Source organism: Cydia splendana, chromosome 2, assembly GCF_910591565.1.
Source record: "Cydia splendana chromosome 2, ilCydSple1.2, whole genome shotgun sequence".
Taxonomy (NCBI): Eukaryota; Metazoa; Arthropoda; class Insecta; order Lepidoptera; family Tortricidae; genus Cydia; species Cydia splendana.
In genome coordinates, this window is record NC_085961.1 from 20999834 (window position 1) to 21024805 (window position 24972).

Here is a 24972-nt window from a genome sequence, read left to right on the forward strand (position 1 = left end):
TCCCAATATTACCAGGAAGTATTCTTCTTGTCTGGGCAAGTGGGCATAGTCAAAACCAGTTACCTACTCATTGAATAATACCAGAATTTAAGTAAAACTAAAACGAAAATGTAAATATCACATTGATTTAATAATAATCATCACATTTAGCACAGCAGGTACAGTACAATGACATTGTTTTTATATGTTAAGTGGTAATTTTTTATAGCTTAATAACAATGATTATAATGGCCGAGGCTTCCTAAATGCCAAGGATCTCCACAACCGCGAGGTGTACAATCTCAGGAATTATTTCCTTAACAACGAGTGTGGGATGCATCGTGATGTGGTGGCAATAGACAGGAACCTAACGAGAACTGGCGCAAACCTGTGGTACTAAGTACTGCGGATCGCAAGGCGGCATGGGAGAGTAAGGTGCTACACGGGCGGTTCTACAAGGCCCTCACGGGACCCGACGTGGACCTGCTCGCGTCGGTGAACTGGTTACGATTCGGGGACCTCTTCGGAGAAACCGAGGGTTTTGCCTGTGCAATTGCGGACGAAGTGATGATGACGAACAACTATCGGAAATATATCCTGAAGGACGGTACGGTCGACATTTGTCGGGCATGCCGCCGTCCCGGAGAGTCACTCAGGCATATCATTTCCGGTTGTTCTCATCTTGCTAACGGCGAGTACTTGCACAGACATAATCTCGTAGCCAGGATTATTCACCAGCAACTTGCTCTTCTATACGGCCTTGTGGACCGCGAAGTACCGTACTACAAGTACTTACCTGCGCCTGTTCTCGAGAATGGTCGTGCCACGCTCTATTGGGATCGATCTATCATCACTGACAGGACTATTGTAGCCAATAAGCCTGACATCGTGATAATAGATCGATCGCAACGTCGGGCCGTGCTCGTTGACATCACCATCGCCCATGATGAGAATCTCGTGAAAGCCGAGAAGGACAAGTCCAGTAAGTACCTAGACTTGGCTCACGAGATAACCGCCATGTGGGATGTTGATTCGACGATCATTGTCCCGATAGTCGTTTCAGTGAACGGTCTAATAGCGAAGAGTCTCGACCAACATCTTGAGAGACTCTCGCTAGGTGGTTGGATCAAGGGTCAGATGCAGAAGGCGGTGATCTTGGACATGGCGCGGATAGTCCGCCGGTTCCTCTCTCTGCGGCCCTGACCACCGGTAGCTTGGGCCCTGCCTCGCTGCTGGCGGCACCCTAGGTTAGGTTTTTTATAATGTGTTTATATGTATTTTTTATGTGTTTTTGTATTTTACTTTTATATTCATGTTATAAAGAGCCTAACTTATGAAGGAAAATAAATAAAGATTATAATAATACTAGATGAGAACCCGGCTTCACTCGGGTAAAATAAATAATAATAGTACTCATTTTGAATTGAGTAATTATTTACTTTAAGATTTTAAACCTTCATCGCGGCGGTTACATACCTATCTCATCAGTCATCTCCGAAAACTTTAAATCCGTAACATACAGTTATAACTCTAAAAACTTACTATTCCGATATAGGTATCTAAAAACAACTGATATGTAATAAAATAACCTAACCTAACCCACTTTTCAGGTAGCAGTTCGGTTCTGTAAGGGTCGCAGTTCTAACCTAACCTAACCCACTTCAGTACGGTTACCATCAGTTTGTCACTGACATAAACGCCGTCGAGAACGTAATTTACTTTCTATACATCCCGTTTGCACTAATATGCGAGTGCGAGCGAGATGTATAGAAAGTAGTTTACGTTCTCGACGGCGTTTATGTCAGTGACAAACTGATGGTAACCGTACTGGTTGCGGTTTGGTTCTATGAGGATCACAGTCCTAACCTAACCCACTTTTCTGGTCGCAGATCGGTTCTATAAAGGCCGCAGTTATAACCTAACTTAACCTGCTTTGTTGTTGCATTTTGGTTCTGTAAGGGTCGTAGCTCTAACCTAACCCACTTTCCAATCTCAAAAGAGGGAACCCAAATTTCTTGTACCCACCCATCATGGCACTGCCCAAAATGAAAGTATGGATTTTTTTAATTTATACCATTTTCAGCCTGTCCGTTAATATTAATCCGCTTACAAAAAAAAATTAAACAAAAACTTGATAAGTGCAAGTCGGACTCGCCCACCGAGGGTTCCATACTTTTTAGTATTTGTTGTTATAGCCGCAATAGAAATATATCATTTGTGAAAATTTCAACTGTTCATGAGATACAGCCTGGTGACAGACAGACAGACGGACAGTGGAGTAATCTGAAATAAATGTCATATACTAAGAAAAAGTGACGAAGGCCTCCAGTGCCCCAGGCTGGAATCGAACCAGCATCCTATGAAGAAGGCTTATGGCTCCCCCTGGCCATACCGCCATCCCTAAGCCTAAATTAAAATATTTTCTGAAAATTATTTATTAATTTGATTTGTTATAATACTTGGAATGGAATCAAATCCAAACTGTCTACCGCCATGCTTGACATTCGGTTGTGGGCAATTGGGCATGCACTAAGAAAAACATACAAAAGATTGCGATTTGTCAACACGGCATGGAAAGAAGCATGCTAGGAATAAGAATAAATGACAGATGGAGACTGACAACAATCAGGAAAAAAACTAAAGTCAGAGAAATAAGGAAAGAAAATGGAGGTGGACAGGTCACATGTCAAGATCAAAAATAGACAAATGGACACAAAATTATTGGTTCCCTATATACAGCAAGAGAGGTCCGGGGCACCCGAAAATGAGATGGGAGGACGATTTCCCACCAAATTGGATAAGAACCGCTCGAAACAGAGAAGACTGGAAAACTTTAGAGGAGGCCTTTGTCGGAAACCTCGACAACCTGACTAATGAAAATTAAAAATCAATGATAAGGAAACAAAACAAAACTATAAATGAGTCAGTGATTAAAGGCTATTTGTATTGTATTGTATTATTATAATACTTCTAATAGAACAGTGGAGTCTTAGTAATAGGGTCCCGTTTTTACCCTTTGGATCCGTGACTTCTTCTCGCTTCACTTTCATACGGAACCCTAAAAATCAACCTTGTTTTGGTACTATGTACTAAGTATCACTCAGAGTTGGGCAAAAATTAACTTGAATAAGAATAAGAATAAAAATAGAAATTTTATTCTTATTCAAATCGATTTGAATTAGAATAATTCTTGCACTAGTTATTTTAGAATAAAATTAAGGTGAATAAATCATGTGACTTTTATTTTAAATGCGGAATAAAAAACAGAATAATTATTCTAGAAGTGGGACTATTCTAAATAAGGTTTTATTCAATTAAAATGTTATTTAGAATTAAGTTAATTTTTGTAGTACAATCGGTTATATTTTGTAAGTTGATTTTCACCCTTCTATTTAAAAGTCGGATTGAATTGATATTTGTTACTTTAGTTTAGGGACAGTACACATTGAAGAGTTCCGCTATACACTATCTAGTTCTATCATCCGATCAGGGTGCTTAGCCAATATGCCAAACGTTAACGCTCCGTAGAGTTGCGTATAGTCTCTTTCTATCACTCTTACATATTAGTGCGATAGAGAGACAGATAGCGTTTCATTGCGTAGCACAAACGATTGCCATGTTGGCTAGGCACCTTGGGTGCGTAGTCAACATGGCAAGATGACAATTTTTCTTTTTAATTTAATAACCAAATAATTAGGTAAATTTAGCTGTTCTGGGGGCCTAGCCAAGATGCCAATCGCTTGTGCTCCGACAACGAAGCACTTTCTGTCTCTATCACTCTTACATATTAGTGCGATAGAGAGACAGAGATAGCGTTTCGTTCTCGTAGCGCAAACGATTGGCTACGCACTCAAGGTGCCTAGCCAGGATGACAATTTTTGTTTTTAATTTAATAACCAAATCTTTGGGTACAATTTAGCTGTTCTAGGGGCCTAGCCAATATGCCAATAGTTTGCGCTCCAACAACGAAGCGCTTTCTGTCTCTATCACTCTTACATATTAGTGCGATAGAGAGACTGAGCGTTTCATTGTCGTAGCGCAAACGATTGGCATGTTGGCTACGCATCCAAGGTGCCTAGCCAAGATGACAATTTTTCTTTTTAATTTAATAACCAAATCATTAGGTAAATTTAGCTGTTTTGGGGGCCTAGCCAACATGCCAATCGTTTGCGCTACTAATATGTAAGAGTGATAGAGGTAGAAAGCGCTTCGTTGTTGGAGCGCAAGCATTGGCAATTGAATATGTTATTCTCATTCAATTTTTTCTCATACGAATTATTCCCGACCAAAATTATTTGAATATTTTTGACGGGAATAAAATCGAGATGATTTTATTCCTATAAATTCTTATTCAAATAATGGTTTTATTCTTGAATGCCCAACATTGGTATCACTATGAATCTGAAATTGTAGCAGTAATTTTAATGAGTTGTCACCTGACGATTTATAAAAGTAAAACTCTGAAGTAATTATTTTCGCTTTTATTTGAATCAAAATAAAATATATCTTACTATACATACATATACAGCGTGATTGATGGACCGAGATGTACTTAAGTTTAGTAGCAAATGTATGAACTCATTCTAAACACTAATCAATATGTAAACCGGCCCTAAGGCAAGTGTACACGCATAGAAAAAAAATAAACTATAGATTATCTCTGAAATGGAGTTAATTAGAATATCGGTGACTTTGAGAAAGTTACTTGATTTAAGCTCAGGAATGCACCCTTGAAATTAACGGAAATAAAAAAAACATGGTGTATATATCTTATATTCAACTTACATTTGACTCCGGAGATCACTTATTAATAAATTAGTTTCATTCAATTCACTTTCCAATTCACTGATATGCCTCAAGTTTGATTCTTTGAAGTTAGTATAAAGCACAGATATCAAATGTGTCCACCATACACTGTAGTTGTTCACACTGTTTCACACTGTCCATATAATCAGAGTAGAGTCAGCAGGTTCTTTAACTCAAGACTTTCTTTGAATTACTTTTATGACTTCTTCTCGCTTCACCTTCATCTCGCTCACTTATTAAGTTTGTCAAGCAAGCTCCAGGTGGCTAGTTGTGCCTGGACACGTAAGAATGTTTAAAGCTTTTCTGAAATATTTAAATACACCTTAGTAGATATATTGAATATAAAATGTTAGTCCGGTCTGGCCTAGTAGGTGGTGACCTTGCCTATGAAGCCAATGGTCTTGGGTTTGAATCCCATTAAGAGCATTTAATTGTGTGATGAGCCCAGATATTTGTTCTCGAGTCATGGATGTTTTCTATGTATTTAAGTACTCCAAAGAGACTTTAAGAGATTTGAGTAAGAATGTCCCTATTATATTTATTTTTATTTATTTGTCAAATATATTTAAAGTGTTGACACATAATACTGATTATAAGGTTATGTATGTAGGTGTAAATTCAAATGTGTAGGTACATCACAAACTTTGTTCCCAAACTATCATACGTTAAGTAAAGAGAAATTCGACGTTGCTCACGGCACTATAAGCTATGAACTTTGTAACATGTAATGCTAATGTGTCTCGCATATGCAATACAATGAAAACTATTGTCTTATAAACTAACAAAATAATAAAACAAATACTTACTCGCACAGTTTAAATCTAAATTTTAACATTCGTTAATCTTGTCACTTCGGCTTCCGCAAAGGCCGGTAAGTACAAAATGTAATGTAAATCACTGTTTATCGTTATTTATACAATTTTTACACTTCAAACTACACATTTCAGGATGATTTCAGGCTTTAGATTTCAAGACTCAATTCAACACAATGATTATACAATGATGTTGATGTTTGACGTTTGACATGACAGTTTGAAGACCGTTCGGAAACTAAAACTCCTCTTTAGAGCGCTTCAATGTCACAATAAATGGGATGGGTGCAAGATGAGATTGACGCCAATTTCTTTTCGGTCGATTTGATCATCCCGTCGACGCCTAAAAGCGTAATTAGAAAGAATGTCAGAGACCATTTGCGAACTTCGGTGTTCGCGGTTACAATCCAGCTAACAACATGCAACATATTCTGAACGTAACCGCAGCTGTCAAATGTCAACCAACAAATTGAACCTTTAGCATTGTTTGTCGAAATGTTTTCACTTTCATGGATCCTCCCATCACTGGAATTATTCTTAAACACATACAAGAAAATAATATAAAACTTTAACGGCTTTACTTGCTCTACTCTTTCTATAATACTTGTCATCTTATATCTATTGTCCATCTCTTATTTTTCTCCTTATGTTGGCATGCTGCCTAACTGTCAAAACTATCGCCTTTCCCGCTCTTTTTCTAATAAACTGTACATATGTCATGTGTTGTCTGTGATGTCCATAACAATAAATGTTTTTGTTTTAGGTTCCCAGCACAATTCCTATCACCAAATCAAAATTATTCACCGAACATTCTTATCGTGCGTAGTACGTCTTAAAACGTCGTCATTGGCAAAATCCCTCCTGCCAATACACACAAGAGGGGAAAGCCAAAAAAAAAAAAAAATGTTTTCACTTTTAAATGCAAAATACGCGACAATACGAATTTTGCGGATATATGTTGTCGATTCAAAACTGTTGTTTTTTTACGCTCTTTCGTTTAAGTACAATTTCATTTTGTTTTACCGTCAGAGCCGCTCGGTTTTATATATAAAGATTCTTAAATATTTTCTTATTTTTTTCTAGTTTCTATTTATTTATTTCATTCATTTCGTTCATTTCATTAATTTCATTCCTTTCATTCGTTTCATTCGTTTCATTCGTTTCATTCGTTTCATTCGTTTCATTCGTTTCATTCGTTTCATTCGTTTCATTCGTTTCATTCATTTCATTTATTTTATTCATTTTATTTATGTTAGTGACAGAAAAACGCCCGCAATTGACGAACTTCGATTTTTGCGGTTATAGCCCAGTACGGGATACAGCGTAATACTACATTGCTTCGCAACTCCGCTAAGATTGAGTGAAAGAGATAGCTGATGCTATGAGTGGAAGAGGCATAAAGATAATTAAGCCGTTTCTACATGTTTTAAATTAAATTAATTCAATTATAACGTAAGCGTTCAAGTACGAGTATATTTACCCGCTTTTGGGAATATTACCGGGAAGAATGGTACTTTACTGGTAATATTCCCAAATGGGAAAATACCGGTAATGGTATTTTACTCTCGGCACATCACTAGGTATACACCCTGGCACGAGTAGAAAAGTTTCCGTACGGATTGGGTTGGTGTACCTACGCCTCTACGGTTGGTATCAGATATAATGGATGAGCTTCCAAGTTGATCATAAATATGCTGGATACACACGTTGACTCCCTTTCTCATCTGACGGCAACAAGAGAAATAGTAAGGACATTCTTCATATTTTAAATAATTTCACTTCTGGTCGCATAAGGTAAAGGGCCCCTGTTTCGGCAGGTTAAGGCTCTTGAGAGTTTGTATATTTTTTTTAAATATTACTAAGCATATTTAATTACACAAACGGGTCTACCGCGATATAATTTCATTGTTTTTACCTTTAATTCCGACGTTTCAGCTGAGTTGCACCAGCTGTGGTCACGGAAAGACTTTCACGGACAGTCTTTCCGTGACCACAGCTGGTGCAACTCAGCTGAAACGTCGGAATTAAAGGTAAAAACAATGAAATTATATCGCGGTAGACCCGTTTGTGTAATTAAATATGTGTACAAAACGCGAGAGTTTAAAGTGTTATATTACTAAGCATATCAATACCTTGAAAGCTTTTGAGTAAGTTATATTAGTTCTTTGTTAATAATTTAATGTATAAACTATAGGGTTTTAGTTGAAACTTTTTTATATGTTTTTTTTTCGTGAACCTCTTATTTGGCTCCCATTTCGTGATACAAATTTAGCTCAGCTCCTAAGTTCGTGAATTCGTGTCCCCTGTTTCGTAATAAAGTTTTCTTAGAGTAATTGGTGATAATTTGCTGATAATCATTTTAAATATTTAACGGTCTTACCTACTTACGAGTAATTGTGAGGTCAAATTAAAAATAATATTTAACAAAAATGTTAAATTGAGAGCTATTAGCTTAAAGTTTTTTGTACTCGTCGACTTTAATGGTTGAATTAAGACTTTGTAAACCATATGGGTACTTTAATACTTGATTAAAAGCCGAACTATATAAATAATAAAAAATAAAAAAATATATTAAAAATAAATGTATAAAAAAAAATATTTACAAAAAAAAACTATCTTATACGTTAAATATAAACATACACGAAAATAAATCAAATAAATTGAATTATAAATAAAATTGTGCCAGTAGTTAATATGAGAATATACGTGGAATATACCTTAAAAATTTTAACTCGGGTCACATTCAAACTCGTTTTATGAGAATTCTAGTGAAAAAAACATATACCGAATTTCGGTCATACGAAACTTCATGAAATACATTAATTGTTTTCTAATTTATTTTTTTAATTATCTTCGTTGTTATATTTAAAAACAAGCACTCAAAATGTATCTAGAAAATCCTTGATTCGGAAGTGGCAAGTGGAAATAGGAGACACACGTAAAATAAAATGACCGCTATTTCGTGAGTCGATTTATTGCAATTTTAAGGTATGCATATATTCAATCTTTTTTCTTATCAAATCAAACTAAGGAACCCACAGAAACACTCCCAAAATCTTTTATTCGAATGGGTTTAGCTTTTCCTTCCTATAAGCTTAACAAGTGAGAGCGCGCACCTTACGCTTAAAAAAAGTGCACGCAAACAACACAGCTGTTCGCGGCCGTCTGACAGTTTCGACCGTCGTATTACTCTCAGTTTAATCACTAAAATATTGGTTATTATTTTATTGAAGAGATTAAATAATAAAGATTTTTTTCATATGTATAATTTGAATAAAAAATATTTGAATTCCTTATTATTTGCGCCAGAAACAAAACTAACGAAATAACGTACTAACACGAACTCGAGGCCGTTTACCTTAGTTGTGTAACGTAAATCCGTGCGTTATGTGCTCTTTAACGAATCTGTAGGTACACGCAACGCTAGGTATGTATGTAGGTACTCTAGATATGCATGGATGGAGCCGGTGCAGCGATGCATTATATAATTATATGCAGTGTGATTTGGCCTTTAGTCAGCGTGGTTAGGGTCACCGGTCCTACTGGTTGTAGCTGGCTATCTAGACAACAGGATTGCTGTTGCTCGCTCTCTCCAAGTAACTAGCGAATTTAATCGAGTGGCAGTGCCAGCTTCAATATTAGGTACTTACATTGTTTAACTACATTTAGCTAAGAAGATAACGACCGTTTGTTTTGTAGCGTTTGGGGATACTCGTGGTATTTTCTTGACATGTTGATATATAACTTAAACGTTGATCGACTAACGTCGTTTCATAAACTGTTTTAAGATCAAACTGTATACGTAAAGTACAAAAAATTCCCACCAAGATATCCCGGGTACCTAACAACTGAGATATAGTAAAGTTTTAGTATTTTACAAGGGGGACAAGTACCTAGTTGTTTAACCCCTCGTGCTAATATTACTAGGGAGCATACGAAGGGTTACAAAATTGTACCACGAGCGTAGCGAGTGGTTCTAAAAGTGGAAGAGCGTTGCGATGATTTCAAGGCACGAGGGTTAAACAAACTTTGGTCTGTATCTTTAGGTATTTAATAAAAGTAAAACAACATAAGACTTTCCGGTTGGTGCTACATCTATAGTCACTTGACAATACTCTACTGCTAAAGTCGGACCAAGAATAAAGTCTGCAGCGGATTTGATAGCCCACGCAGTGCAAGTGTTATTTTAACCGTTAAACTTCTATGAAATTACGACGTATAAATAACACTTGCACTATGTGGGCTATCAAATGCGCTGCAGACTTTTCATGGTCCGACTCTACTTACCAGTGCTGATAATTCCGCTACTCGATGCTAGATGTCGACTATGAAAATAATAATCTTTTGGTACCAAAATTGATGTATGGAGTGAGCACTCTTGTCTTACTATATTTCTGTATGCTATGCACGAGGTAACGTACCGACGAGAACGGTAAGTAGATGGTAGCACTTGCTTTGGCAATGTATACATGTGCACATATGTTTCCGATTCAGGCCACAAGATGGCAGGCCCTCCTACGCGCACGGTCCCTATAACCATTAAGTTATTACTTGGGTATTAGTAAATGAGTTATGAATAAGAATAGTTACAAAAATTAGCTTAACGCGCTCACTAAGTACTTAACTACGCTCATGAGGTTATTTTCCCTTATATTTAGTAACGAAAATATATTTAAGTTCATAATAAATTAATTATTAGTACCTATAGCTGTAAATTATTTATCTTGTATTCAAGTATAATATAAATAGACAAGTAAAAATTAATTCAATGTGTGTTCCGCTTCGATAAGAAGCGCTTGTGAAGGGGTAAAATAACAAAATACCTATAATGGAAGTATATAAGTCGCAGTTAAATGAAACTTGTGAGGTATTTGAGAATAATATTACCATAAACGTCACGCGGGAAGCTCAATTTGACGAAGAGATGTTGGAATTCCAACAAGAAGACCCAGGTGATATGGCATTGTATAATCTGTGCGAAAAAATTGAAAACCAGGTTTGTACCTACTTATTTATTTTTTATTTATTTAGAAATTTAATTCAGGCAACAAGGCCCATATTACAAATACCTTACAGACTAACATACATATGTATTTTATAAACTTAAAACTAAACACTATTTAGTCGACAAAACGGCGTGGCTCCGTTGCATCGGCTGCTCTTGTGTCGGATTCGGATACTTACCTGCTTAGTGCTTATACCTACTGAATTTACCCTAACTATAGGTACCTAAGTATTTTTTCTGAATTTGACAATGTTCCAGCAAAGCTCTATGTCTATACACATAAAATAATGTCAAAAAGTTAAAAGATATTTTTATTACCTACATATTAGGTTAGGTGTCTATACTTAGGTACCTACTTTTGCCACTTTGCCGTGCTTTAAATATACCTATAATTTGTACGAGTACCTCCAAGCTATAGTAGGTATCTACGAACCTACTATAAAAGCTTGCTTGTAAGAGTACAGTCATCTGCAATAATATGTTACTTTTCGAAGGCCGCAAAAATATGTGACACGCTCTTATGGCTCTACAAATAAGATCGTGTCAGATATTTTTGCGACCTTCAAAGAGTAACATATTATTGCAGGTGACTGTACAAAACATTGTAGTACTTACCTAAATATTTAGGTATTATGTATACTGTGCATATTATTTCTCATGTATTTTTGTTTCAGATCGCTTTGCTCTCAGAGTTACTACCGCCAGAAACAGTTAGCCGACTATTTCAACGAAATACCTATCAAGATACAATCCCTCGGAAATCCTAAGGTAAACTACAATAAGCCAAGGATTGAGGAGCAGAAAAAATATAAAATTAGACGAGATGGCTGGGACATAAATATCGTCGTGATGCCATATAGCAGCAATAGGCGAAGGCGGGCCGGTCCCCTTCGAGCTTCGTAAACAGTAAGGTCACAGAACCATTCAGAAATCACAATTCAAGAAGGCAAAATACAGCGATAATTACTACCGGATTTTTAAGAACAATTTTCAAGTGTCATTCTTAAAATAACAAATGTGTGTCAAGTATCTGCACAGAAATAAATGATTAATATCACCCTATTCAGCCGTTTCCTTTATCAATGTAGAGCGAGCTGCAAAGGTGCATCGGTATCCATTATATTAATGAAATCCAGTCCTAAAGTGGGTATGCTCTTTTGCAGCTGTGTGTGCAGTCAGCAATACTATTAGCTTAACGCCTTTGCATACAAACTTCTATGTAGGGGGATATTTAGAGTTTAGGTTGTCACCTGACGATATACAGTAGGGTGGAGCGAAATCAAAAATTCTTGAATATAGCAATGGAACCCGTCTAAAAGGATGTCTAATTTTTTATTATTTAAGGGAAAATTAATAAAAAAAAAATTGGTATATACTTTTAGCCCTCTACTATTCGATTATATATAGCAATATACATACTATGTATATTTTTAATAAATTTAATTTATGCTTATTTTTTTATAACAAGTTTTATTCGTTAAATAACATCTTTTTGTGACAGATATACTCGATTCCTATACTTATTTTTGTTTATAACGTATATTTTTATGACACGGTAAAACCACGTAAAATAGGTGTTTTATGGAAAAGGCCCTTTAACCCGGATATTGTGCACAAATTGGAGTTTACAACTTATTACAGAACCGCGAAAACTATTTAGAAAGTGATAAGATAATAAAAATACTACTAGTAAAAGTAAATATATGCCTAACATACGTGTGAACATGACCCAAAAAGGGCGTAAGCGACGCCGAAGGCCAAAATTTGACGCTTTTTAAACATATAAGTAACCCATTTATTGCAGTAAAATTATACTTTTCGTAATTAATAACACCTTTACTTTGGCACAAGAACGTCTAAAAAAAAGTCATATAATTTTTTTACACTGTACCATTTTCCTTGTTTTGCATGAAATTGCTGTTTAATATGAAAGTTTGAAATTTTATTATTTCGTAAATATTGAAAAAGGCACAACAATTTTGGTAATAACTTATTATACGCTTATTAAGTATGATATAATTTCAATAAAAAATGTACACATATTAGTGAAATAGTATATTTAAATAATTGATGTAAATTTACATTTATTAATTTCTTTAGCGGCTGGGTAGAGGGCTAAAAGTAGTGTTTATTTTGAAAAATGATATAATCACTATAATCTACATGACAAACTGCAACTTTTTGTACCGGTTCCACATTGATAATCAAATTTTTATTTTTTCCCATACAAAGACGCTCCACCCTAATATACAGGCCTACGTCCTAGTCAAAGGTGATAATCGCTATCGCTACGACAACGAAACGCTCTGTGTCTCTCTATCACTCTTCCATATTATAGCCTAAGCGCGCACCACGATTTTAGTTTTTGCGACACGATTTTAGAATCGCGCTGTAATATATCGCAGAAAATTCACTGCGCGCACTGCGATGAAAAAGTCGCGGTTTGTTCATTCTCAACATGGATTTCGTACCAGTCGTTTGTCATGAAACGTTGTCTTTAATATGTGATCGCTGTATGACTTTGAGTATTTATACCACAAAGGTGATCTCCTTCTATTTCCATAATTAAATGGTCAACATCTAGCGTCTTCAGCAGCAGGTTCCGACATGTTGACGCTTGGAGAGCGATATGCCGACTGAGGTCCGGGTGCGATTTTATTATCGCAGTGCGCGCGGGGCTATACAACTCCGTATGCCGCAATTCACTTTGCGACAATTGCGTCGCGAGCAGTCGCGGAAAAATGTGACAAATCACAATTTTAAAATCGCTGCGATTTTTTTGTCGCATATGCGCGCACTGCCATATAAACACATACGTTACATTTCTGCGACTAAATTATCGCGCGACAAAAAGTCGTGGTGCGCGCTTGGCCTTAGTGCGACAGTGACAGTTTGCGTTTCGATCGCTACGGAGCGTAAGCGATTGGCTTGTTGGCTACGCGGACTGGGCCTATCCATACTAAGTAGTACCACAGAATAAACAATAGTACTACCGTACAGAAAGGAAACTTCCTACAAAACCGAAGTTTGACAGCGGTTCAGGGTCGAATCATGCTGTCCCTTTCTAATATATGGCACTATCCCTTTCGGCTATTTAGGGTTGTCAAAAATCAAGTGATTATCTTATCTGTGGTCGTGCACGCAAAAGGAAGTCATGTGGTGCCAACCCTAATAATTGCTCGGAGCAATGCTGAGCCGAGCGGAGCCGAGTTTGACCGAAGTCAGGAGTTTCACACCCCTGGTAGTACTGGAAAACCTCCCAGCTATAATTCAAATTCATTCAACTGATGGTGGTGTGACGACTACTTGAATAAATAAAACAGGTCTCAGACAAAATATTTTAATAAGCATTCAGAAAAATAAATCCCACCAAAAACATTATCATGTAAAATGTTGCCAAGACGAAACCATAAGGCTTGAACTGTCAAAAAGTTATCAGATCTCTTGTAGAGCCAAGCTTCTAACTGTACAAGCCCTAACTTCACAAACTCTACACCTTAGTCAAAATATGTGGCTTGGCCGTTTTGTTCGTTTCCGAACGAACATCAAAATTTACTATATTAATCCTTTAAATGTGTGATCAGTGAAATTATTTTAAATAATATATACACCTATATTTTTACAATATTTGAACGACTTGCGAGCCCGACCCTTAATGATCTTTGCGAGGCTCTTCGTATCTAAGGAGCCTCGCTGTCCGTAAAACGCATGTATCAATCATTTGTCCCGATGAAGCTTATTCAAGAGATAAAGTAAAATAAGAATGATGAGCTCTTGTTTGAGTAAGTATAAGTTGAGGTAGGTATGTACCCAGGTCAGCTATGTTTTTACTCTGAAAGCCTGTGATGTATTCTCTTATACACAGACTAATCCCAATAAGTCCTAACATCCCTCCTGGGTTCGAAGGTCAGACGGTTAGCTATTTGGATGTTAGTTGCCCACGTTGACCTAGGACTCTAAAACACGGGGGTCTCGCGGGAAAACGCGAAATAAAGAGGAAACCACTATGTCAATAATTAGTAATATAAATCAAGATGGTCAGTTTAGTAATTCAAATTAAAGGCGCTTAATGTAAATTTCATTATAGTAGAGCCATTTAATGTCAATGTTAAAATGATCATTAAATATTTGAACTCAAATAAATTCGTGAAACAAATTAGATCAGCGAGGTCTTCTTTTGTTTCGGGAAAAGTAAAGATATTAGAAAGTAAGATTGCGGAAAGGAATGGGATAATTAATTTAATTTAGTTGTTGAATTAGTTAAAACGAGAAACGCTAGTAAGTATTCTGAATTGTCGTTTCGGGTCGTCGTTTGTCGTGTCGTTTACGAATGCGGAATACTAATTCACTGTTTCCAACCTATACCGACAGTGTGGAAAAAAATTATGGGCCCTGGAGGGAAAGTGCCTTGAAATCTTAAGATAGCTCATTTTAATTACAAAAAATTCCGTGAGACACAGACATATTAAATATAAGTATCAAGAACGGGTCACTCACGTATTTTTAGTCGATAAACGCTCGACACTTAAAGGAAACATTCTTTAATTTTTTTAAATAAACAAAACTGCATTTACAGTTTTTAGGGTTCCGTATCCAAAGGGTAAAACGGGACCCTGTTACTAAGACTCCGCTGTCCGTCCGTCCGTCCGTCCGTCCGTCTGTCACCGGGCTGTATCTCACGAACCGTGATAGCTAGACAGTTGAAATTTTCACAGATGATGTATTTCTGTTGCCGCTATTATTATAGACTAGACAAAAAAATTCAAAATCGCTCTCCTTCTTGATGCGACTGGCAAATCATATTACTTTTTAGACCCCGCTGAATCCAAAATGTAGCCATAGCCAAGAAAATAGCCATATCTCATTAAATATTGATCGTAGCGAAAAAGTGTACAGAACCTTTTTAGTGGACAATTTTATGTTCAATATTTATGTATGTATAATATTTGTTTTGCAACGGGTCACCGTTTACGAGTTATTTACGAAAAACTAAAAAAAAGTGGCCTGTGAACTGATTGTAATTAACTTTACCTCCTTTAATATCGTTTTAAATATTGATCCTAGAGAAAAAAAGTTCGAGATGGTTTTGGAGAAAATTTTATGTAGATTATATATTAATTAAAACCTATTTTGCTATGGGACACCGTTTACGAATTATTTACAAAAAACTAAAAGGGACTTTAAAATTGATTATAATTAACTTACCCGCTGCTTTGTCTTTTTAAATATTGATCCTAGCGAAAAGTGTTCTATGTGTTTCTTGTAGGAAATTTTAAGTTTATTATTTTTGTATAAGATTTGTTTTGCTATGAGTCATACTTTTCAAATTATTAACGAAAAAATAAAAACAAGGAACCTTAGAATTTATTATAATTAACTTTCCCTCTTTATTATCTTTTTAAATATTGATCCCTGCGAAAAGTGTACTGAATCTTTTTTGTACAAAATTTTGTGTAGATTATTAACGTATAACAACATTTTTTGATATTGGTTTTGGTTTACGAGTTATTTACGAAAAACTAAAAAAAGGGACATTAGAAGCGATTATAATTAAATTTCCCGCGTTAATATCTCTTTGAATACTGATCCTAGCGAAAAATTGTACTGAATTTTTCTTGTAGGCAATTTTATGCAGATTGCTTATGTAATAGAACATTTTTTGCTATGCGCCACCGTTTAAGAGTTATTTACGAAAAACTAAAAAAAGGGACCTTTAATATCAAATATCCCACTTCCGGTCAAGAATTCGATCAAGCAACCGGCAAATTCGGATTCAGCGGGGTCTAATTACGTTAAAAAACTCGGTTGCCAAAAAGTAATATGCTTTGCCAGTCGAAATCGATTTTATGAAAAATATGACCAGTCTGTTATTGTTATACAAATACTAAAAAATACGGAATCCTCGGTGGGCGAGTCCGACTCGCACTTGTCCGGTTTTGTTTATTTTTAATTCGCTTGTTTGCCTGAGAATCGACCGACTACTAATAAAAAAAAAACTTTTGCTATTTTATTCCTCTAGTCCAGCGGTTGGCAACAGGCGGCCCGCGAGCCTCCTAGCTCCTAGCTATTTAGTATGTGATATTGACAAACGACAATGTCTAAAGTCATAAAAAATAAATAAAAAAAAATAAAAATAAAATAAATATTAACGAAGTGCGGCCCGCGTCAACTTCGTTAACTACTATGTGGACTTTGGCTGCTAAAAGGTTGCCGACTGCTGCTCTAGTCGATACAGTTCATGTAATGGTAAAATTTCTCCAAGAAAAAAATTAAGTGTTACACTCCTCTGGCGTACAAAATATCCATAAAATCGCATAAATTTAGTATTTTTTTAACTATAAATCGGTTCGATTCCCGGACGAGAGAACCGAATTTAAAAAAGTCTTTAATGCAGTTTTGTTTCTTTTTAAAATGAGCTAACTTAAGCTTTTGAGGTACTTTCTCTCTAGGGCCCATAATTTTTTTCCACACTGTATACTACTTAATGTTTTCAGTTGAGGTTGAGGCACACCGTGAATTTTGAAAGGAAAAATTCCCCGCTTCGGTAAGAGTTGAACTTGCGACATTTCGGAACACCGACCCGATTGCTCTTAATCTTAACCAACTGAGCTACCGAAGCTTACCAGAAGCGAATCTTTCCATTGCTTCCTTTTTTGTTTATACTGTCGCCTTCCAGCCGGTCTAGCATGAGTTGCGTTCTCGCGCGCGAGTCCATACTTGAAGTCGCGCTAGATGTATGGAATCACGCGCGAGAACGCAACTCATGCTAGACCTGATGGCATTTACACTATCTTCAATCGCATGATCTTCTTCTTTTCGTGTCGAGGTTCCTTTTTCTATACGATGGATGCCCAGTAGGCAGCGGTGTTGACAGCCCTGGCTGTCACGTCCCTCAGATCCAGCTCCGAGCAGTGATGCGGGCATGCGGGGCACGCCAGTAGATGTGCCATGGTTTGCGTTGCTGTGTCGCAGGTACACTGAGTCGAGGGGCTACGGAGCAATCCCCTTTGGCCATGTTTTGCCTACAGCGACCAACTTGGGACCTGAGCCTGTTTAAGGCCTTCCAAATTGGCCAAGGTTCTTTATGGCCAGGCGGTAGTTGCTCCAAAGCCTCCACGTACACGTACGGTGGAGGGCACCGGGTGTGCCACAGCAAGCGGCGCACATCGGGCGGCTCACCCTGCAGGGGGCTGGTACTCCGCATGAAACTCCTGCGGCTTTTAAGACGTGCGGGTGGTGGGATATGTCCATCCAAGGGGTGCCGCTGGTCGTTCTCCTGTTTGTGCTTTTCGACAGCGCAGGCTACCTCCCGGCGGATGTCAGGGGGAGCCACTCCAGCTAAAGGGTAGAGCTTGTTGAGCGGGGTCGGCTTGAGGCAGCCTGAGATTAAGCGCGGCGGTTACAAGGCTGGCGCGTGTGGGGACCGATGCCAGACTGGGCAGGCAAACTCTCCAGCAGAAAAGCACAAAACTAGTCCGGTGGTACGCAAGGTGTGCGCGGTTGCGCCCCAGCTTGTTGAAGTTAGCCTACGCAGTAAGTTGTTCCGCGCACTAACTTTCATGCGTGCGTGTGTTAGAACAGTGCGCCCTGTAGGTTAGCGCTCTGTCCAGCGTTATTCCCAGATATTGCAGGTGGGGGAATGTTCAAGTGTCGCACCATCCCACTCTACGCGAAGAGGTCTGTTTGCGTGATGGTTGCGCAAGTGAAACGCACATGTCTGAGTTTTGCTAGGGTTTGGCAGGAGGCAGTTAGCCCTATGGGGGGCATTTTGTTTTCTTTCGGAGCGATTATTTCCGAAAATATTTACTTACTATATCAAAAAATGATTTTTGGAGACCCTTATTCGTTTCGAAAGACCTATCCAATGATACGATACCCAACACTATTGCGACAAAGCAAAATTTTTTTTTCAAAAAAAAAAATTATATGGGAGGTACCCAAAAAAAACATGTTTTTCTTTTACCGTTCTGTCACAATGCATGAATTATGTATCCATGCCAAATTAAATATATTAACAACGGGTCACTCAACGTATTTTAAGTCGAAAAACGCTCGACATGCCAAATTGCAGCTTTCTAGCACTAACGACCACGGAGTAAAGCCTCGGACAGACAGACAGACATGGCGAAACTATAAGGGTTTCTAGGTGACTACGAAATCCTAAAAAGTAGTAAAGGTAGAAAAAAAGTAACTTTTATTACAACAATAGGTAACTTAAAAGGTTTTTAGCCTTTGCCTAAACACAATTTTTTTTTAACACAGTCATTCAATGCCAGCAACCCGCCAGTCGAGTTCTCTGTTTGTAGTCTCTTTTCGCTACAAAGTGGAAAATGCACGTTATATTGTTTTATATTTTACGATTTACCTTGATTTTTCGTTTTTTGTTGATTTTCAATGTTATTCTAAAACTTATTTTGATCTTATTACGCATGTATCTGAGAAGGGCTTTAGAAAGTGAAAACAAATTACGATAGTTATTTTATCATTTTTGTTTAGTTTTCAATAAAGAAAGAAGTTCGAGAAAATTTTGTTACTTTTTAACAAGTTAGGCAATTGTTAAATCTACAAGTAGTACATTTTCTGACATGTTTAAAATACGCCATATTTTTTTACAAAATTTTTAATACATATTTAATATTATATTAATATTACGGACTCGCTTTTTTACGCCGCGCGCGTTTCCCGAAAATGAGGCACGGAGGGCTGTAGTGTGTTCAGCGTTGAATAAAAAGTATAAATAATGGAGATAAACTTCTGCAAGTATAGACTTTTTTTACATGAAATATCCTCCACTTTGATAATATTAATTTGGTTTCTTAAATATTAATACTTTTTGAGATATTGGGGAAATAGGAAATATCTACTTTTTTCCCCCTTTTTTTGTTTATAACTTTTGACATTTTTTGTGTGCTAATAAACGCTTCCAATACATTATTCTAGACAACATTACGAATCTAATGAGGTATCACACGTATTTTTAGGAGTAGTATCTCTATTTTTCAGCGTTTTCAGTTTCTCGAGTAGACTAAATGTGTTGACATTGTTAACGTAAATTCGTAAAAAGTGAACGGACAAGTGTCAGCGCTTACATCGTTCTATCCACGTACGTTTACCCTAGCTAGTTAGTCGTCTTTATTGTTGGTATATATTTACCAAGCCCCCTACTAAGTAACTATGATCTTTAAACCGGGACAATTTGCTTATCGGCCGGGACACCGGGACACCATGCTTCAAACTGGGACATGTCCCGGCGTACCGGGACGTATGGCAACCCTAGCGTAGATGAAACGTTGAGTCCCCGGTGGACTTGGCTGGTCGTTCGTGTATAGGTTGAAAAGGGTTGGCGCCAACACGCTGCCTTGGGGGAGACCATTCTTTTGGCGTCGCCATCGGCTCTTCCCCGTATAGAGGTGGACTTGAAAACAGCGGTTCCGTAGCAGCTCACGTGTAGGTACTTGACACGAACGAAGCCTCCATCTCGAGTGACTTTGGCAACTTTTGACAGCAAGATCTTGATGTTCACAGTATCGTAGGCTTCAGATAGATCGACGAAAGCCACACCAGTGAACATGCCAAGCTCAAAACCGCGTCCTCAATGTACTGCGTCAGTTTTAGTGTCCGGCTCGTACACGACTTGCCGGGGCGGAATCCTGCTTGTTCGTTGATAAGAAGAGGATCGATCCACTGCTTGTGTCAGTCGGTTGAGAAGAAGACGCTCAAACAACTTTTAAGTGTGGCACAGTAAGGATATAGGGCGGTAGCTTTTAGCATCATCGGGAGGCTTCCCAGGTTTTAGCAGCGCTACTATTTTTGATTTGCGCCACACTTTAGGTATGCTGAGCGACACCAGACAATCGTTGAAGAGAGCCAGAAGCCAAGAAGTCACCACAGGTCCGAAGTGCTTAATTTGTTCCACTGTGAGGTCGTCCATGTTTTTTTATGGCAGTTTGGAGTTCATATACAGTAAATGGTCTGCTCAGGCTGCGGTTGGTGTCATCCTGCAGAGCCGCGGTGGAAGGGGGCCTAGGTATGCGGTGGGGTGGCTTACCGTTCAGCAGAAGTTGACTTGCAATCTGGTTGGCCGTGATCAAGCCCGGGCGCGTGGCCGCGGGTGCTTCGCCAGTGAGCTTGTGGATAGTGGACCAGGCTTTTTTGCTGTTGTGTGTCCGGTTGATATTGGAAACGCAACTCATGCTAGACCATCTGATGGCATTTGTATTATCTTCAATCGCATGATACAATAATATGTGTGGGTAGTTTTTAATAAATTATCAAGCCCGGTTGACGGTACTTCATACGTTCGATATTTGTATTTATAAATAAGGGTGCTTAGCGCCAATCAATTCATAGATAGACAGGATAACAAACTGAATAAAGCATGCGCATTTTACCTACAAGTCTAATGGGGTTATTCCCACTAGTTATTACCAGTGGTAACTACTGGACATTTTTGGTGGGATTTTTTTTCCAGTAGTTACCAGTGGTAAGAGGTGGGAAAAGTATTCCATGTAGTTACCACTGGTAACAACTTGGTGGTAACTAGTGGCTATAACCCGTCTAATGCGGCAACTCTGACCAAATCAACCCTTTGCCATAGGTCAAGTGTGTGTTTAGTATTTTACACCCGTAAACCTGTAACTTGTAACTTGAAATAAATATTACCTACTCGTACCACTGTAAATAATATAGGTTAGGTACCTACGTTTACTTTTCAGCTACGTGTATGCCTAGATTTGGCCTAGATCTGTTCCAGATTTACGGGGCAAAGAAAATAACTTATTAGGTATCAGAAATAGTAAGAACTTAATACATTAGTTAGGCTTAATAACTGGGTAACGGCCAGTATAAGTCGTGAAAATGGATTGTAGCCGCTTTGTTCTATTTTAGGGTGTTTATTAGGAAACATAACCGGCTGGACTGGACCGAATAATGGAATTTATGGTAGTTATTATACGTTACGCATCAAAATGGTAGTAATGACCGGGATCGGGTAACTTGACCTAAATTACTGATGTATACGACGTACCCAACTTCCCTTCTTTGGGTACTCGATGTTGGGTTGGTACTGTATTAAGTACCTACTTAAATGTGCTTGAAATTAATTTAAGAGTCCCCAGCAAGGTCGGCCGAATTTCACTTCCCATACTAACGAAGTTTCGTTATCATTTTAAAACTACGTGTTGGATTGTAATGAAACTTTGCACAACATACAATGACATGAGGTATAAGTAGAAACTATTCCCCGATTCTGGCCCCACCTCTCAGTGGTCACCGATCCTGACCCCAGGGCCGATCCACCGCCCCCGCTGAACCTAAAAAAAAAAAAAAAAAAAAAAAAAAAAAAAAAAAAAAAAAAAAAAAAAAAAAAATAGCCCCCTATTTGAATTGATTGCGCTAGGTCTCAGCAGTGCCCGGCGCCTCCTTCAGGTACTTACGAAATACGCTAATTAAACAATACACCTTGCTCACCACGGTAACAATAGGCTTATCGACCCTTTTCTATTGTTCGATCTCGACTCGGGCGCGTTATTGTGTTACCGAGCATACTACCTGGATGGACCCTTCACCCACCGACGTCTTCATTCATGCCTTCTTTATGTGTGTATTATACTGTAGGTGTTTGTGATAGGTATTAGCGATAGGTATTTGCAATAGGTATTACCGATAGGTATTTGCAAAAGGTACTTATTTGCGATTCATTATCTTATTATCTTACAACCTCTTGGAGCTATTTCGATTTATAAGGAATACAGTTCTAACCTAACCTAACCTAATTAGAATTTACACAAGTAATCCGTCGGTAGCCTAAACTAACCTAAACCTTCTTTTACCAAACCTAACTTGACCAAACCTAACTAAAATCAACCTAACTTCTCATTTCAAACTAACCTGCTTTCACCTAGTCTTCGTTCAAGTTATGTTTTAACCTAAATACCTAAACTTCTTACCTATCCAAACTAAAGCATCCTACATATCGTATACATACTTACCTATATTGTGCATATTGTATTGTGTTATTTTATTTAGTTTTACCTATTTCTAACTCATTATTTTTGTCTGCGATAAATGCAATTCTACCTAATGTAGCCTTTTTTATTCTTAAACTTAGTATGTAAGTATGTCTCATTATCTAATACTATATGTTTATTTTCACATACATTTTTATGTTCTTTGTAACACGATAGAAAGTAAACTCGTAGCTACTTGTTTCTTTGTATTATTAAAATAATAACTAGGCGTGTGAGGCATTTCTTGTGCACTTGTTTTCATTGTTATAACAGCTTAATTGCTTTATTGATAGACGTCTAATATATTTTATGCTGACAATGGATTATTATGTGGATATAATTTGGGTTTGAGTACAGGGAGCGTCTGTTTAGATGAACTTGTTGAGACATGTTACTTTGTATGATTTTAAAAAAATAACGAGACGTGTCAACTGGTTTCAACATGATTTAGTCTAATACGTCGGCATTTCTTGTGTGTTGGTATTCATTGTTATAACAGCATAATTGCTTTATTGGTAGACATCTATTATATTTTATACTGACAATGGATTTATTGTTTCCTATTATGCTTTTGAATTTGGGTTTTAGTAAAGAGAGCGTCTGTATTAGATGAACCTGTTGAGACATGATTTGAACGATACTGTATCCTGCTCACTATCACAGTATAAAAGCCGAAGAGAAATGGCTTTGAGTAAGTATTACTGTCGTGGCAGTCCTCTGTATCAGAGCTCCTTGTATCTACTGCAGTATATAGAAATATAGTGTTAATTCAACAGTGAAGTGTTTAAGTGTTTATAGAAAGACCCAACAATGGATGTAAGTATGTCTTTTATTACCGTAACTTACTTTGTTTTGTTTTCACTTGTGTTCTTTGTGTTTTAATTATCAAGATTGTAGACAGTGTGTAAATTATTGTTTTATATTGTTTCAGTTCACTGAAAATACTTTCAAGAACTATTACTACCCGGATGATAATAAAGACGAATCAAGCGATGAAGAGGGTACGCTTGGTCTCAAAGTTAAACAAGCCATCGCAAAGAAACGTTCAGGAAACAATATCGATAGCTTCTTTGAACGACCTAAAAAGCAGTCTAAAGTTGTGAAACGGTCTTCAAATGTGAGCAAAAGTTCACCAGACGGTGTTGCAAACTTGTCATCCGGACAAGACGACGGGGCCTATGCATCACATTTGATTAAAATCGAGATATATGATATGCATAAAATCAAAAACGTCCCACCCATGGAACACTGGAAGCATGCGGACTTCAGATTGAAATATTTTGCGTTGGAAGACGATTTGGAGCTACAAAATACGCGAAATATTATTTATAACATAACAAAGCAATTAGCTTCTAAGGACAATAGTGTGAAATATTTTATAGATAATAAGAAACAGTGATAGTTATAATTATTAATGATAGTAGTAGCTTAATGATTGTGTTAACGTATTTCTCATTTTTTACCTCTCCTTAAGTACATTTTCCATGTAACAGATTTTTTTGTGTCGTCTCGTTTTTTAAGTAACAAAGAATGTTAAGAAATATTTTGTAAATAATAAAATTAAAAAAAAATGTGTGGTTTAAAAGGTCTTTGTATTATATGAAAAAATAAAAAATCTTATTCAAGTACACGTATTATTTTATTTCACAAAAAATGTTTTAAACATATTCCTTAATATAAGGTCATTACATACAGAATTATCAGAAAACAAACTTAGCATATCTGTCATAGTTTTTCCATGATATTTAAAATACAAATAAACTAGACAATATTCACCACAAACTGAAGTAAAATGGTTTTGAAGAGGTTTATTGTTATAAAACCACTGTCTGGTGTTTCTTTTTAAAAATAAGTTATGGTAACCTGAAGGTTTCCGTCCGAAGGAATCAAAATATTCTCCTATACCAGTAACATCAATGTGTATGGCAACCCAGTGGGAGCCTGGTTTCGTGTCAGGGTCCAAATTACTAACAATAAAGACAGGTAGATCGACCCAAATAGGTATTTTGTTAGCAGCAAAAACATTTGATTCAAAAAGTGGGTTTAATTTCTTCATACAAAATTGAATCTCATTAGTATCCATAATTACTTAATTAATAACAATTTATGTCTTGATGATGCTGCAAACAATGACTACAACAAAATAAAGTAAACGAAAGAAAACATTGTATTTATATAATTATGTTATTCAACTATTATAATCTACAGATACATCACGGTTTTTGTTTATTTCAATAATGTTGTCAAATTCTGCATACACGATACAATTAATGGTGCTAGTTAGAGCCGAATCAAAGCGTACTTCTATCCGAACACTTCCATGTCTAACAAGATTCCAGTGTGAAGTTGAACTAGCAGATAA

The 24972-nt window shown here is 37.1% G+C and overlaps 1 long non-coding RNA gene across 1 annotated transcript in view; it reads right to left on the reverse strand.

Annotated features, from left to right (window-relative positions):
• LOC134805518 (uncharacterized) overlaps positions 1 to 24972 on the reverse strand; it is a 126712-nt gene that overhangs the window by 3923 nt on the left and 97817 nt on the right. The gene's annotated exons all lie outside the window — the stretch shown is intronic.